Raw genomic sequence first — 10,669 nt, 5'->3', positions numbered from 1 at the left:
CCCAATCCATATTCACCTACTACGTTTCCTTCTCTTCCTTTTCCTACACTCGAATTCCAGTCACCCATGACTATTAAATTTACGTCTCCCTTCACTATCTGAATAATTTCTTTTATTTCATCATACATTTCTTCAATTTCTTCGTCATCTGCAGAGCTAGTTGGCATATAAACTTGTACTACTGTAGTAGGTGTGGGCTTCGTATCTATCTTGGCCACAATAATGCGTTCACTATGCTGTTTGTAGTAGCTTACCCGCATTCCTATTTTCCTATTCATTATTAAACCTACTCCTGCATTACCCCTATTTGACTTTGTGTTTATAACCCTGTAGTTACCTGACCAGAAGTCTTGTTCCTCCTGCCACCGAACTTCACTAATTCCCACTATATCTAACTTTAACCTATCCATTTCCCTTTTTAAATTTTCTAACATACCTGCCCGATTAAGGGATCTGACATTCCACGCTCCGATCCGTAGAACGCCAGTTTTCTTTCTCCTGATAACGACATCCTCTTGAGTAGTCCCCGCCCGGAGATCCGAATGGGGGACTATTTTACCTCCGGAATATTTTACCCAAGAGGACGCCATCATCATTTAATCATACAGTAAAGCTGCATACCCTCGGGAAAAATTACGGCCGTATTTTCCCCTTGCTTTCAGCCGTTCGCAGTACCAGCACAGCAAGGCCGTTTTGGTTATTGTTACAAGGCCAGATCAGTCGATCATCCAGACTGTTGCCCTTGCAACTACTGAAAAGGCTGCTGCCCCTCTTCAGGAACCACACGTTTGTCTGGCCTCTCAACAGATACCCCTCCGTTGTGGTTGTACCTACGGTACGGCTATCTGTATCGCTGAGGCACGCAAGCCTCCCCACCAACGGCAAGGTCCATGGTTCATGGGGGGGTCCGACTTTGATAAAGGTCGGATAATAGCCTGTCGCGATTGCAGTTTATCGTATCGCCACATTGCTGCTCGCGTTGGTCGAGATACAATGACTGTTAGCAGAATATGGAATCGGTGGGTTCAGGAGGGTAATACGGAACGCCGTGCTGGATCCCAACGGCCTCGTATCACTAGCAGTCGAGATCGAAGGCAACTTATCCGCATGGCTTGTTCGCATTGACGGCGCTTTGAACAGTGGACGTTACGTTTCAGATGTGTTACGACCCGTGGCTCTACCCTTCATTCGATCCCTGCGAAACCCTACATTTCAGCAGGTTAATGCACGACCACATGTTGCAGGTCCTGTACGGGCCTTTCTGGATACAGAAAATGTTCGACTGCTGCCCTGGCCAGCACATTCTCCAGATCTCTCACCAATTGAAAACGTCTGGTCAATGGTGGCCGAGCAACTGGCTCGTCACAGTACGCCAGTCACTACTCTTGATGAACTGTGGTATCGTGTTGAAGGTGCATGAGCAGCTGTACCGTACACGCCATACAAGCTCTGTTTGACTCAATGCCCAAGCGTGTCAAGGCCGTTATTATGGCAAGAGGTGTTTGTTCTGGGTACTGATTTCTCAGGATCTATGCACCCAAATTGCGTGAAAATGTAATCACATGTCAGTTCTAGTACAATATATTTGTCCAATGAATACCCGTTTATGATCTGCATTTCTTCTTAGTGTAGAAATTTTAATGGCCAGTAGTGTAATTTCGGAATCTGGTTCTCAGATGGGTTTCAGTTCGATAGCTTTTCGCTTGGTAGTGGACTACTTGTTTTTAATCAACTGATTCCCAATAATTCTCTCGAACAACCTGAGTCAAGATGGATAAGCACAGATTTGAACCTCGCTCCTCCTGTATACGAGTCCATTGCCTCAGACGTTGCGTCACGTCACTCGTTGACTCGTAGGGGAGAAAAGAAGTCAGAAAGAATTTCCGGAATTAGTTTCATTGCTATTCTTTTTCCCGACCGCTAGAGACGTGGGAAGACGAGTTTCTTCTGCTGTGTTCACCCAGCCTGAGCCACAGCTGTGGCCCCGTCGTTGCCTGCCTACTCAGGGCATGACTCTGTGACTCATGACTCTGACCTCTGGGCGCGGTCTCCACACTCCCCACCAACGCATTCTGCAACGCCACAAGCCGCACTGCCATACTGCGAAAGAACGCATACCTACTGAAGAGAGCAGCCCGTGTCTTTCTTATCTACTACTGACTTCATCTCTTAAAGATACAGAGGCGTCCACTACGTCTCCACATTGTCAACATACCTGTTGTTGTTGTTGTGGTCTTCAGTCCTGAGACTGGTTTGATGCAGCTCTTCATGTTACTCTATCCTGTGTCAACATACCTAACACATACAATCGTACTTCTGCACAAGTATTTAGTGGCGTTTTTTGCGGTCTTGAAGGAGTTTAGTGACACTGGAATCAATCGTTTTTGAATGCATGATCGTCAAGGGCATAGTTAGATGGGAAATAAATGTGAACAAAAGGAATGAATGGCATTTCACCCGAACAGCCCCGCCCGTTTCAACTGCACATCCTTCCTTAGAAAACTGTGCAGATTGGATGTAGAGAGCAGCATAGAAGTACCTGATGTTACATTGAAAGATTTCCACGATGTCCCCACATGCAGTCGCCGTTGGTCAACGGACAGACAAAGTCAGACACCTCCCCTTCATATCGCAAACATGGGCAAAGGAGGCCAGGTATGACAATCGTGCAGGTCAGACGAGTCGACGAACATTTTCAACGTCTCGCTGGTAACACGAAAACTATTCACACAGATTTTGTCGTGTTGAAAAGCGCTTAAGATCACAATGTAAGTGTGGATGTTAGGCCAAGTGAAACATGCAAGCACAAACCAGTAAATAATGAGATCACTTGTCAGGAAGTTCTCTGGTAGTTGCTTTATTTCCTGCCACGTGATTATCCAAAGCAATACCTGACTACCATCTGCACGAGAGAGACATGGTCTTAGATTATGTTTCACTACGTGGCGATAGAATAATAACGAAGGAACTTCCCATCGAACGACATTATTTCACGAGAATGAATACTGCGCTGTTATTTCAATTCGCCTTGCTAACCTATTGTAGGAACAGAAGAGAATGCATTCGGTGCGGAAGAGGGATCGCAAATTCCTTGGGGGTGTGCCATAGAAAGTCACCCACTGATGATTACATGGCGAATAGCCATAGTCGGGAATGTTGACTGCTACGTTTCATGCACTGTTCCGTATGGCCCCGGCATTTCCATGGGTGCCTGACTTTTCGTGAAAGGAGGAACATAGGCATGCAGTCCTGTGAACACGGTCGTAGTCATAATGGAAGTCGGCTGTGTCCACAGCATTATCATCATGAACAAGTAGAAGACAGTGCAACGCTTGGTCCTAATAAAAATCTTGGTTACGATTCAAGGCACCCTGATTGAGTGGACCTAAGTAACGTTCCGAAAAACATTCCTTATGTGGTGTCACCGCCAGACACCACACTTGCTAGGTGGTAGCCTTTAAATCGGCCGCGGTCCGTTAGTATACGTCGGACCCGCGTGTCACCACTATCAGTGATTGAAGACCGAGCGCCTCCACACGGCAGGTCTAGAGAGACTTCCTAGCACTCGCCCCTGTGGTACAACCGACTTTGCTAGGGATGGTTCACTGACAAAATACGCTCTCATTTGCCGAGACGATAGTTGGCATAGCCTTAAGCTACGTCATTTGCTACGACCTAGCAAGGCGCCATTACCAGTTACTATTGATGCTGTAAAACATGTACCGTCAAGAGCGATGTTCACCATTTATGGATTAAAGTTAAGTATTCCACAGCTACGTCCTTTTTTGCTAGTCTAATTTCCTTGACCTGTTCCAGACCTCACGCCAGCCTGCGTGAGCTAAAACGCGTGCCTTTCGGCTTCCTCTCATAGCGGGTTGGCTCTCTTGCCAATCCACAACACCTTAAACATCAGACAACCACATGCCCGCTGCTACACCCTCCACACGTAGAGGACTGATCACCTCATGACGCCGTCGGTGTGTTCGGCGCTCTGCACCACTAGCAAGGAGACAAACCGCAACTCATAAGACCACAGCACACTCCCTCCTGTGAGATACTGTCCATTTACTTTCTGTCCCATTTAAGACATGCAATGCACGAACAACAGCCTTTTGCGAGGTATCCGCTTCCAAACTTCCATTGAATGCAATTCCCTTCGCAATGTTATCTAGAAAACTGGTTGAGATGGACGTGTATTCACTGACAGCAGCAGTTCCTGTCGGGTTTGACAAGGCATTGCACTGTCGGGAAGAGAGTCTTCGTTCGATCACCGTTCTTACACCGTATTACACGGTAGCTAGTTGTACACCATTGTTCGAAAAAAACATTGGACTGTTCGCGTCGACGCACCATACAAAATCATACAGCTTCATTCACGGTGTGGACATTGGCAGCTGCAAGTACGATAGCTTCTTCCTGTCGGTCACCTGCAAGTACGATAGCTTCTTCCTGTCCGTCACCTCTCCCCTTCAACCCACCTTACAACAACGATGCCACAGAAACGATTGCCACATACATACCATATCATTCAGTGACCTGAGGGACTGGTCCAAGTGTTTCAATTGGACACCACTTTGGCGACTTGCTTGTCCCTAAACTACCCCACTTATCCAATCGAGGAAAGGGGACCTACAGTCTAACCACGCGGTCTATTGCACCTTGCCATGGTTCGCGCGGCTCTCCCAGTCGGGGGATCGAGTCCTCGCTCGGGCATGGGTGTGTGTGTGTGTGTGTGTGTTCTCCTTAGTGTAAGTTAGTTTAAGCTAGCTTAAGTAATGTATAAGCCTAGGAACCGATGACCTCAGCAGTTTGGTCCCATAGGAACTTACTACAAATTTCCAATTTCTCACCCACAGTCAAACGTGGAATCTGAACCGCGTGTCGTTTATGGCGGCTCATCACATCACGAAGACTGAAAAATCCGTGGTCCGACCGTGACTCGATCAGTAAAACACAGACGTTATCAACATACTACATCCTTATTTTCATGCCTACATATTTATTTCTCAACACAGTCACCATAGCGACGAGTACATTTTTCCCAGCGAGAGACCATTTTTTTGATACCGTCACTGTAGCATGTTTGGCTTCGTTGACGGAGCCACAACGTCACCTCTGCTTTCACCGCTTCATCACTACGAAAGGGAAATCCTCGGGGGGTGTTCTTTAAGATTTGGAAACAAATGAATATCGGATGGGGCCAAGTCGGGACAGTAAGTAGGACGATCTATGACGGTGAAACCAAGGCGTCGGATTGTTGGAGATGTCGCAGCGTTCGCGTGTGGTCTGGTATTGTCATGCTGAAGCAGATGTGTGGACGAACTGATGTGTGGACGAATTCCTCAAATTTAAAACTCAACATACTGTTTCTCACGCACCGATATAGTTATGGTACACACTGGCATTTCACACGCTATTATTCAAAACCCTCTAGCGTTAGAGGGCTGTAAATATGTAGAATGTTAATCATGTTTCTTTTATTTAAAAATAAAAAATTCGAAGGCATTACTTTCCTCCACGCCTTGGTATATCACTTCGGTGCTATGACTCACGTCAATGCTAGAAGGTCACATCATCGTCTAGTGGCTGTTCTAAGACATTTGCTGCTCTCAAAAAGGTCCATTGTGCTTCATTAACGGAGTGACTACTTTTTCGTCCAGTATCTTAGCAACAGAATGGTCGAAAGACTTCCTAATACAGGATGCAGACCTAAAAGGCGAAGAGATGCTGGAAGACACATGAAAAATCCTTTCGACCCATTGGCTGCAGGAGAAACAGAAATTTTGTCTATAACCTGAAGGGAGAGAAAAAGAAACAGACCTATTGTATGCATTTTATTATGATTAATTTGAATATTAGAAAAAATTTACAAGTATCTATCAGGAGCGATCAAAAGGTTTCCGTTTGAGGGTGTTGCTGCAGTGTATATGCAACGTAGCGCGACTCCCATGCAGATGTACAGGGTAAACGTTAATAAATCCGTCAAACCACGGAGACGGATTCCTGACTGGAAATTGGGGGGAAAAGGTCCTGTTAACACGCGTATGGAAATGTATCATTGCCAAGGTAGATGGCGCAGACGAATAACAGTTACACTGACGACATGTCGTTTGTTCCTTGTGAGTTGCAGGCTGTGTGATCGACGTAGAATACTGTAAGCTGCAGAATGGCCCGGTATTCGTGTCGGGAACAAGCAGAGATGGTACTTGCGTACAGCCAAGTAGATGGAAAAGGTGGAGAGGCAACACGGCTATACCAAAACAAGTGCCATCACAAACAGCAGCCTAATCACACAACATTTGAAGCCCTTTCTGGGCGTTTGTGTGATCAGGGTGTAACCTCCCCCTCACTTATCGACTTTAATGACAGTGAAAAGTTAAACCGCGTGTACCTAATGGAAATATGGGAAAAGCAATCGTCACCGAAGTTAATCTGTCGGTAAAGAGGGAGGAAAGGGTTACATCTAAATGAAAGGAAAAATGCTAATGAAACAGGTGGAAATTAATTTTGAAAAGGGATAAAGTTAATAAAGAAAGTAAATGTGCGGCCGTTACGGTAACAATTAACTAGCGGTAATTAGATATTTGAGATTTGGGGGAAATTACGGTCGCCAGTCCTAAGGACAATTACTATAGTAACTGAAAAAGAAAGGTTATTACACATATAATTAGCACTAGAAGCGTGGCAACTGAAGGTTGACACGTGCATGTGAAAACTGAAAGTTTGTCAGAAGTAATAAATTTCGCTACACTCTGACTTAATTTAGCAAAAGAATTAATAAAACAGAAAAATCGAAAGTTAATTTAGTGACTGAAGTTAATAGTGAGCTTTCTTTCTGAAGCACATCGAAATTCAGTAAAATACGGTTAGTCTTGGACTACCTTAACAATCATTTCAAAAGCTACTTGAATCTAAGCAATTTAGAAATAAGGGATTTAACTTTGAACTTGAATTAAATGATTCTGAACAATTAACAGTAGTAAAGTTTAGTACGTACCAAGCTGAGCTGCAGTCACAGGTAAGCTAAAATACGGTAACAAAACTTGCACTCTTAATTTGTGCATGTGTAATCTGAATATTGTAGCCAGCTATGAATACCTTAACTGAACTTTGAAATTAAAGCAGTGAAATCGTTTGAATTTCAACGACACTCGGGTTCATTCCGAAAAAGGAAGGGACCCTGCTTGGTAATGCAATTGGGACAATGAGCAACAAACGTTCATGCTAAGTTGCTGTAATTTTGTGATGCAACAATTTTAAAAGTTTGAAAATCTGAGGTCTGCCATACAGTTCTAAAAATTTACGTGCTTCCAGTCTTCCTTGTTGGTTGATTGAAGGTCTGAAGCCGTCGATCGAGGAGGTGGCGACAGTCACTCATTGTCGGCCGTCGCTGTTGCAGAAGCTGGATGTTGGCGCGCCTTCTTCTCGACACGGTCACCAGACGAAACGGGCCTATGATGTGCGCCAGCTAATGCTTCCCGTCCACAACACCGTGTCAGAAACTATCATCGCAAGTCGAGCGCAATTGCATGCTGCCAAACCCCGAAAGCGCGGCAACTCGCGGAAGCTTCACACCACACACCTGCTCCACTGCACTACTCCAGCCAGACTCTCCCTGCTCAGCCCGCGCTCCACGCGGCAGAGTTAACACTACCAAAGATCCTACACACTTTGATTCTTCACACGACCTATCGATGTATTCGTTCGATAGCATAGTTTTCCCTAGGCAAGACCCAGCGTAAAATACAAATAATATTTACAAAACAACCAATTATACATCGACATAAATGCATAAATATATATATACAAATAGTAAAACAATTACAATATATAAAGACACAGAAATGTCATATATTCAGGTAACAAAAATAAGGAAAACAAATTTGCAGTGCCATAGATGGAAATAGGAGGATATGTATTTCCGGCGTTACAAGGGGTCCTTTCAGACAGACGAACGTGCAGGGAGGCGGTGAACTGTGCGCAGACCAGATTTGGACGACAGCTTTCTAGAGGATGTTGAGACGACCCCTGGTACAAGCTGCAGACAAGTGGCCCGCCAACATTGTGTAAGCCAAAGTACGATTATTGGTATTGCAACGCATGGAGGCCACTTTGAACATCGGTTGTGGCGTAAATGTGATGCAGCTCTGTCGTGTGTTCCGGGAAGATCTGTTGTCGTGGCACGCACACCGTCCATTTCCGGACAAATTTTATTGGACTATTTTTCCTCCATTTCCTGTCAGGAACCCATCCCTGCAGTTTGACGGTTTTATTAATGTTAACCCTGTACAAGCACCAACATATAGGCAAGGGATTGATGTTGCATTCGTGTCTTTCCGACCTAGGTACGGTAAATGCGGAAACGTGAGCTATGGCGACGTCATTACCAAATGCGTCCAGACGGAACCGACTTGTACTCTAGCCTTCTAAAGACAATTGGGCAGTTGTTGTTAGATGCCTGGAGGACACACAGAAATCCTTGAGACCAGTGAATACACATGGTACCTGTCCTAATGCACCGACGGTTGGATACCATCATTCAGTTAGCATAGGGTCCAAAAGATGACACTAACACAGTGTAGAAACTATTAATTACTTTATAAAACTATATTCCTTTTTTCTACAAGTTTATGACGAGCCGCAGTCCCACATACACTTCAGTGATGGATTATCTGTAAGTTCCGTGCTGGTGGCGATCCAGCAGCTCAAGTTGAAGGCATTCGAGCACCTGCCTGTTCTCTATCCATGTCATTATCGCGCATTCGGTCGCTTAAAAATGCGGTTGAGGGGCGACGATTCTTGGCGGACGAGGATGTGCAGCAGCCAGTTACGAACTTCTGCGAACAGCAGGACACAGCATTTTACCAAACCCATATTTTCAGCCTGGTACGTCGGTGGAGATGATTTCCTCAATACTCACGGCGAATTTGCCGATTCTTGACAGTGCAGCCTTCGAACGGAACATTTCGATCGCCACATCTACAGGGTGGTCCACTGATCGTGACCGGGCCAAATATCTCACGAAATAAGCATCAAAAGAAAAAACTACAAAGAACGAAACTTGTCTAGCTTGAAGGGGAAACCAGATGGCGCTATGGTTGGCCCGTTAGATGGCGCTGCCATAGGTCAAACGGATATCAACTGCGATTTTTTTTTAATAGGAACACCCCATTTTTATTACATATTCGTGTAGTCCGTAAAGAAATATGAAAGTTCTAGTTGGACCACTTTTTTCGCATTGTGCTAGATGGCGCTGTAATAGTCACAAACGCGTAAGTACGTGGTATCACGCAACATTCCGCCAGTGCGGACGGTATTTGCTTCGTGATAAAATGGACCGTCTACCAATTGCGGAAAAGGTCGATATCGTGTTCATGTGTGGCTATTGTGACCAAAATGCCCAACAGGCGTTTGCTGTCTATGCTGCTCGGTATCCTGGACGACATCATCCAAGTGTCCGGACCGTTCGCCGGATAGTTACGTTATTTAAGGAAACAGGAACTGTTCAGCCACATGTGAAACGTCAACCACGATCTGCAACAAATGATGATGCCCAAATAGGTGTTTTAGCTGCTGTCGCGACTAATCCGCACATCAGTAGCAGACAAATTGCGCGAGAAACGGGAATCTCAAAAACGTCGGTGTTGAGAATGCTACGACAACATCGTACCATATTTCTATGCACCAGGAATTACATGGCGACACAAGAGAAATTATGGGACAATGACAGATTTTTTGCACACGTTCTATTTAGCGACAAAGCGTCATTCACCAACAGCGGTAACGTAAACCGGCATAATATGCACTATTGGGCAACGGAAAATCCACGATTTCTGCGACAGGTGGAACATCAGGGACCTTGGTGGGTTAATGTATGGTGCGGCATTATGGGAGGAAGGATAATCGGCCCCCATTTTATCGATGGCAATCTAAATGGTGCAATGTATGCTGATTCCCTACGTAATGTTCTACCGATGTTACTACAAGATGTTTCACTGCATGACAGAATGGCGATGTACTTCCAACATGATGGATGTTTGGCACATAGCTCGCGTGCGGTTAAAGCGGTATTGAATAGAATATTTCAGGACAGGTGGATTGGTCGTCGACGCACCATACCATGGCCCGCACGTTCACCGGATCTGACGTCCCCGGATTTCTTTCTGTGTGGAAAGTTGAAGGATATTTGCCATCGTGATCCACCGACAACGCCTGACAACATGCGTCAGCGCATTGTCAATGGACGTGCGAACATAACGGAAGGCGAACTACTCGCTGTTGACAGGAATGTCGTTACACGTATTGTCAAATGCATTGAGGTTGTCGGACATCATTTTGAGCATTTATTGCATTAATGTGGTATGTACAGGTAATCACGCTGTTAAGACATGCGTTCTCAGAAATGATAAGCTAACAAAATTACATGTATCACATTGGAACAACCGAAATAAAATGTTCAAACGTACCAACGTTCTGTATTTTAATTTAAAAAACCTACCTGTTACCAACTGTTCGTAAAAAATTGTGAGCCATACGTTTGTGACTATTACAGCGCCATCTATCACAAAGCGAAAAAGTGGCCCAACTAAAACATTCATATTTCTTTACGTACTACACGAATATGTAATAAAAAATGGGGGTTCCTATTTAAAAAAAAAACGCAGTTGAT

The sequence above is a fragment of the Schistocerca cancellata genome, chromosome 5 (genome assembly GCF_023864275.1).
Source record: "Schistocerca cancellata isolate TAMUIC-IGC-003103 chromosome 5, iqSchCanc2.1, whole genome shotgun sequence".
Taxonomy (NCBI): domain Eukaryota; kingdom Metazoa; phylum Arthropoda; class Insecta; order Orthoptera; family Acrididae; genus Schistocerca; species Schistocerca cancellata.
This window is presented reverse-complemented; position numbering follows the sequence as displayed.